General features: G+C 33.6%; 1 protein-coding gene across 1 annotated transcript in view; it reads right to left on the reverse strand.

Moving 5' to 3' along the window:
• LOC137617268 (uncharacterized) overlaps positions 1–6,997 on the reverse strand; it is a 52,065-nt gene extending 45,068 nt beyond the window's left edge. The window contains exon 1 of the mRNA XM_068347258.1: positions 6,935–6,997. The gene's annotated coding sequence lies outside the window, so the exon portion shown is untranslated. The remainder of the gene's footprint in view (positions 1–6,934) is intronic.
• Between the last annotated feature and the right edge of the window lie 422 nt (positions 6,998–7,419).

A 7,419-nucleotide genomic window follows, 5' to 3' on the forward strand; every position in this document is an offset into this window, starting at 1 on the left:
ACAACAAATCAACCTAGTATGTGTATGTCAAACTGCAAAATAAAAAAAAATGCATTTCCCTGACAAAAACCTATCATGTTCTGAATTCCATAATAAACGTTCCCACACACATAGAGAGAGAGAGAGAGAGAGAGAGAGAGAGAGAGAGAGAGAGAGAGAGAGGTGGCAGTTAAAGAAATCCAAAGATCTTACGGTAGTTATTCTTCGACTTTTATGACGCAGTTAAAGACACTTACAGTTCTCCTCCGCCCTTTCTTTTAATGTTTTCCTTGTATCCCTTTTATAATATCTATTTTTTTTATTTGGAGTGGCAATGGGTAAAAAGTTTAAAGTGGAAGATAAATCTTTTGACTTTTTCCCCCTTTTCGTCTTTTTCAATTGGCAAATATTCCCACCATTTTCCAAAATAAAAGTATGTAATCTAACGTCTTCGGAATGAATAAATGCTTAAAATTATATTACGATTTTGTTTATAAAACCAATTCTATTTCTATAAAAAAAAAAAAAACCATTAAGGGAAACTTGCCTTTTTTTTGTAGGGAATAAAATGCATTTCTCGTAACGAAGGCAGGTATGAAAAGAATTTACAACTATGCAATCAAGAAAAGAGAAAAAAATGCATTTTTTTGGTAGGGAATAAAATGCATTCCTCGTAATGAAAACAGCTATGCAAAGAATTTGCAACTATGCAATCAAGAAAATGGAGGGAAAAGATTTTGCTTATAAAATCAATTCTATTTCTTTAGAGAAAAACAGGAGAAAAAATGCATTTTTTGTGTAGGGAATAAAATGCAGTCCTCGTAATGAAAACAGCTATGCTAAGAATTTGCAACTATGCAGTCAAGAAAATAGAAGGAAAAGATTTTGCTTATAAAACCAATCCTATTTCCTTAGAAAAATACATTAAATAAAAAAAATTGCATTTTTTTTATTTTGTAGGGAAAAAATGCATTCCTCATAACGAAAGCAGATATGCAAAGAATTTGTAACTATGCAATCAAGAAAAAAGAGGGAAATTTTACCTTCTCAAACAACTATAGTAATGATCTCCTTTTTCCTACGCCTTCTCTTACCCTTTCCAACCCCCAAACCCTCAATCTTTCCCCTTTGTCCTACGGAATCATGTATATCAACCCAACCTCGTACGGTGGAAGCAGCCCTTGGACCTTGCTAGACTAGAGATTTATTGCTGGTGATCTTAACGTTGTCTGGAGAAAAAAAAGGAGGGGAGGGGACTGAGAAGACTTCAAGTTTCCTTTTCTTTCTTAGTTCGTCACTCCATCCTAGCTTCTGATTATATATATATATATATATATATATATATATATATATATATATATATATATATATATATATAAAGTTTTATGGTAAAATAGTAAATAAGAGAGAGAGAGAGAGAGAGAGAGGAGAGGAGGAGAGAGAGAGAGAGAGAGAGAGAGAGAGAGAGAGAGAGAGAGAGAGAGAGAGAGAGAGAGAGAGATGTTGCCAAGTTGGGATTTTTCTCCTTTTTCACGTTTTTAAAGTCTAGAATCATCGTTAATTTTTTTAAGAGGTAAGATAATGCAATAAAAAAGAACAATAAACCGCCATGGATTGAGATATTAATGTGGGAAAGATATTTCTGATAATGTAGCCAAAGAAATGTTGAGAAAAAAAATCAGCCAAAGCAAAGGGAGAGAGAGAGGAGAGAAAACTAATGCTGATGAAAGGAAACTGTCAAAATCAATACAGGAAAGTTAGTTTTGATCAAAATATCAATTCAGCGTTACTTGTTCCTTTCATTTACAATAATATGGTCGTGTCTAACGAATTTCTATACACCATTGTGCTGCAGTCATCCTTTGGTAAAAGAAGTGAAAAATCGAATATATAAAACTCCATAACTCAAACGTCTTCTAAACACAAGAGGATGAAGGCCTCTAATTGAAAATTATATCGCATGCGAAACAATTAAATATTTACGTAATGTACTAACGAGTACAGTTATTAAGCTCATGTGCACGTTAGAATGATACTTTAATACTGGGTCAACAACATTTGATGTAACTTGACAGAGTGACTGAAATCCTTCAACTTTTGTCAATTAGACAGTAGACCTATCTAAATTTTCACTATATAAAATAATCTCCAGAAAGTTACCTGATAGATCATGGATAAATTTCCATTCAATTCCGCTCATACATTCTTGGGATAATTTGCTGCTAATTACAGTGACACATGAAAACATATCTCTCTCTCTCTCTCTCTCTCTCTCTCTCTCTCTCTCTCTCTCTCTCTCTCTCTCTCTCTCTCTCTCATTCCAATGTTGTCGAATAGGATGTTTGGAATTTTGGAAGTTTGGCCCGTCACTGAGCAGGAGACGCCATTAGGAACCCAAAGGAATATATCACAAAAATAATTAAGTTTCAAATGGAAGCAATCATTACAAACTCACTGTATTGTTGACGTAGCCAATGGATAATTAATAGGGGAGTATCCATTATCGACTCGCAACTCGAAAACTCTAATTTACTTCTCTCTCTCTCTCTCTCTCTCTCTCTCTCTCTCTCTCTCTCTCTCTTCCTCTCTCTCTCTCTCTCTCACATACACACACAGTGCCGGAAGGCTGTAATTGAGAGGCGAGGTGAATGCAACTATCTTTACTTCAATGGATCGTGAGTTTATATACAAACCGTTCCAAGCAAGAACGTCACAAAATTAAAAAAAAATAGTCCATGAACTGCCAGGCTTATATATATATATATATATATATATATATATATATATATATATATATATATATATATATATATATATATATATAAGGAATTGGATTCTATAAATATGAATATTGTACTGACCAATCTGTTGCTTTTTCACCCTAGAGTCATCATCGACTGTTCAGAGTTGACGTTTCAAGATTGAAAAAATACATAAAGAACTGCTGGACAGAGAGAGAGAGAGAGAGAGAGAGAGAGAGAGAGAGAGGAGAGAGAGAGGAGAGAGAGAGTGAGAGAGAGAGAGAAATGATGTGCGGCGGTGTTATTAATTACCGACAATGAAATCGAAGACCGCTGGAAGAGAACGAAAAAAAGAGCGGATAACTGGATATCAGCCGGAACAAAACGAAAAGTAAAAGTAAGCTCAAAACCGCAGGCTCTACTCGGGCAGCAGTAAACCTAACACGGCTACCTTTTTGCTTCTTTCTCTTGATTTGATTCTTTCCCTGACGTCAAAGAGAAAGAACACACCGGTTATTCTGCATGACCTCGGTGACATCATCCCTTGACTTCATCAACACCTCCAACAGCCTGACATCAGATACCGCGACTTGGGCTTCTGGACGGCAGCGTAAAAAGGGGTAACCCGAGATGACCCTCTTAATTGGGCAGACCGCAACAGAAATTGACAGGGCGCCTCGCTGGCGGCGTGACATTGAACGTTTGTTATTGTGTTGATGAAGATGTTACGACGTTGTAATTAAAAGAATGTGAAGATGTTACGACGTTGTAATTAAAAGAATGTGAAGATGTTACGACGTTGTAATCAAAAGAATGTGAAGATGTTACGACGTTGTAATTAAAAGAATGTGAAGATGTTACGACGTTGTATTGAAAGAATGTGAAGATGCTACGACGTTGTAATTAAAAGAATGTGAAGATGTTACGACGTTGTAATCAAAAGAATGTGAAGATGTTACGACGTTGTAATTAAAAGAATGTGAAGAGGTTACGACGTAGTAATTAAAAGAATGTGAAGATGTTACGACGTTGTAACACATTCTTTCAATTACAACGTCGTAACATCTTCACATTCTTTTAATTACTACGTCGTAATGTGAAGATGTTACGACGTAGTAATCAAAAGAATGTGAAGATGTTACGACGTTGTAATTAAAAGAATGTGAAGATGTTACGACGTTGTAATTGAAAGAATGTGAAGATGTTACGACGTTGTAATTAAAAGAATGTGAAGATGTTACGACGTTGTAATCAAAAGAATGTGAAGATGTTACGACGTTGTAATTAAAAGAATGTGAAGATGTTACGACGTTGTAATTAAAAGAATGTGAAGATGCTACGACGTTGTAATTAAAAGAATGTGAAGATGTTACGACGTTGTAATTAAAAGAATGTGAAGATGTTACGACGTTGTAATGAAAAGAATGTGAAGATGTTACGACGTAGTAATTAAAAGAATGTGAAGATGTTACGACGTTGTAACACATTCTTTCAATTACAACGTCGTAACATCTTCACATTCTTTTAATTACTACGTCGTAATGTGAGATGTTACGACGTAGTAATCAAAAGAATGTGAAGATGTTACGACGTTGTAATTAAAAGAATGTGAAGATGTTACGACGTTGTAATTGAAAGAATGTGAAGATGTTACGACGTTGTAATCAAACGAATGTGAAGATGTTACCGACGTTGTAATCAAAAGAATGTGAAGATGTTACGACGTTGTAATTAAAAGAATGTGAAGATGTTACGACGTTGTAATTGAAAGATTGTGAAGATGTTACGACGTTGTAATTAAAAGAATGTGAAGATGTTACGACGTTGTAATTAAAAGAATGTGAAGATGTTACGACGTTGTAATTAAAAGAATGGGCGAGTTACGCTGATTGTCGAAGTTTTATAGCTATTGCGGGCCTATCTTTTGGTCTCTTTGTGGAACTAATTATAACTGATTGATACGATTTCAATGTCAATATCAGTGATTCACGTAATAATCGCGTTTTACATTTTTGAGTAGTGAATATCGTTATTATTAAGAAGTAAGAAAAAAAATGTAAAATTAATAAAATTTTGCGGGGCCCATCTCTTGGTCTCTTTCTGGCTAATTATAACTGATTGATACGAGTTCAATGTCAATATCAGTGATTCACGTAATATTTGCGTTTTAACATTTTTGAGTAGTGAATATCGTTACTATTAAGAAGTAAGAAAAAAATGTAAATTATTAAAATTATTATAATTAACTAGAACGCAAGGAAAATTATAAATAATCTTAATACAAATCAAAGGGTTTGAAATTAAATGTTTGAATAAGATAAATATAAAATTCAAGATTTATGCATCATAAAATGTGATCATTTAAACTTAAGTATTAATAATATTCAAAACTGAGTAAAAACGAATATAAAAGGAAAGCTAAAGTTCTTAAACATATATCCTTTTTAATATATGAGGAGATCCTAAAACGTATACGGCTCTATACGTGATATGGCTATAAAAGATTACAATGTACATTTATTAGACATTTATCAACTCAAACTAAACAAACCAAAAATACGAACATATTCATTACTTTCGAAATAATAGAATATATATATATATATATATATATATATATATATATATATATATATATATATATATATATATATATATATATATATATACAAACACACATGTGCTTGTTTTTCTAAACAGGCAAAATACAAAGCGAGAAAACACCTAAACAACGAAACAAAAAAGCCGGTTACAGAAAAATAAATACAAGAAACATATCCTGCACGTAGACAAAAAAAATTAATATAATTTTTTTTTTACGAATAAAACCTAAAAAAGCAATGGTGCCGATGGGAGCCATACATAGGCAAAACGACCCAAAGAAAAACCTTGGCAGGAGAAAAATGGGTTTGTTCACTGTTAAGCCAAGTTTCGTCATTACTGTCTACTTACCATTTGTCACTCATTTCACACAGATGGCTCTTTTCAGATTTTTGCCTTTTTTTATGAGGAAAGAAATAAAGGCCTACGTCGTAGTTCAGGATATTTTCTTTTATCTATGAATCAATGGCTTAATGGTTTTCTGTTTAATATTCGGGAAATACTCTTTGTATCTGCGTGTACAAACATACACACTCGTGTATGTATGTATGTATGTATGTATGTATATATATATAATATATATATATATATATATATATATATATATACTATATATATATATATATTATATACACATGTATGCATACATACTGTATATACTGTACATATATGTGTGCATGCATATATGTATAGATGGATATGTTGACATATTCCTAAGTTATCTTATCAATTACATTATCTGTGCTGTAATTAATTAAATCATTAAATCATAGTTTGTATGTCTTGTATCGTATTGACATATTTGTGTTAGTTTTGATCTGAAGAATTAATTCTTTAATAATTTATTTATCAATTTCCTTGGTCCAATCTTCATATCTCTCTCTCTCTCCGTCTCTCTCTCTCTCTCACTCTCTCTCTCTCTCTCTCTCTCTCTCTCTCTCTCTCTCTCTGTTAGTTCAAGTACCATATAGACTTGATTTTTGGATATTTAATGTTATAATGTAATCTCAATTCTTTCAAAAAACTATATTATTTTACAATAAAAAAAAATTATCCAATATCTTTGCCTTAGGATCACTTTCAACACCCCCGTTGAAATCACCATTATTTTTCATTTTTTGTTTGTCTATGACAAAATTTGTGCAAAAATTTCCAAATCTGATACAATCTTGTAAGTAAATTTTCTTACTTGTTATTATTCTGGTGAATTGCTAAAATATTAACAATTTTCACAATTACCGTAAAGCATAATACGCAGTAAAGGATTGAATTTAGTCGGGTTTTAGAGTAAAATAAAATCTAGTGTCGGTAACAAAAGAAAACCCAATCTTCTACCTGCTACTCCATTCACACCGAAACACACACCAACACCACCTCTGTCCTCATACCAATTGCAGTGGCAACGACGCCTTGTTGCAAGAGAAGAATATGCAATCTATAAACCATCAAATTTGCGAACCTATTTCAGCAGCAATACTCAAAGCTCATTTATGAACGCTATTTATCTGAAATACATTTCGATACATTTCTACTCGACAGAATAATGTCTTCGGAGCAACGCACGACATAGCGAGAAAAGCATGTGTGTATTGCATGTGTCAGCCGGTACTTACCTCTGCCACTGACGATACACCTACTTCGACACACACCACCACGACAACTGGAGAGCTTCAAGTCACTCACGGCCCCTTTATCTTTTCGACTCGCTCTTCTTCTTCTTCTTCTCTTTCTTCCCACGGGGCGAGTTGCCAGCGTCTAGAAAAACGGGAGGTCGGTTCGCGGATATATCATTATGTCATCGCTGGCCTGACCCGGCATGTGTTGATCTAGGATTAAAGGGTGCTAACTTTGATGATGCAGCTTGATTTGGGTTCCTTTTACAAGGGCAGGTTTCTTTGTATGGTAATTTAGCTCTAGGTAATTATGTGGATGTGATATTACACGTTCAATTACAGCTACAGTATTCGTAATTATTCTTATATACGTCTTGTCATAAAATTCTCTCTCTCTCTCTCTCCTCTCTCTCTCTCTCTCTCTCTCTCTCTCTCTCTCTCTCTCTCTCTCTCTCTCTCTCTCTCTATTTTGTATAAAATTAACC

The sequence above is a fragment of the Palaemon carinicauda genome, chromosome 23 (assembly GCF_036898095.1).
Source record: "Palaemon carinicauda isolate YSFRI2023 chromosome 23, ASM3689809v2, whole genome shotgun sequence".
Taxonomy (NCBI): domain Eukaryota; kingdom Metazoa; phylum Arthropoda; class Malacostraca; order Decapoda; family Palaemonidae; genus Palaemon; species Palaemon carinicauda.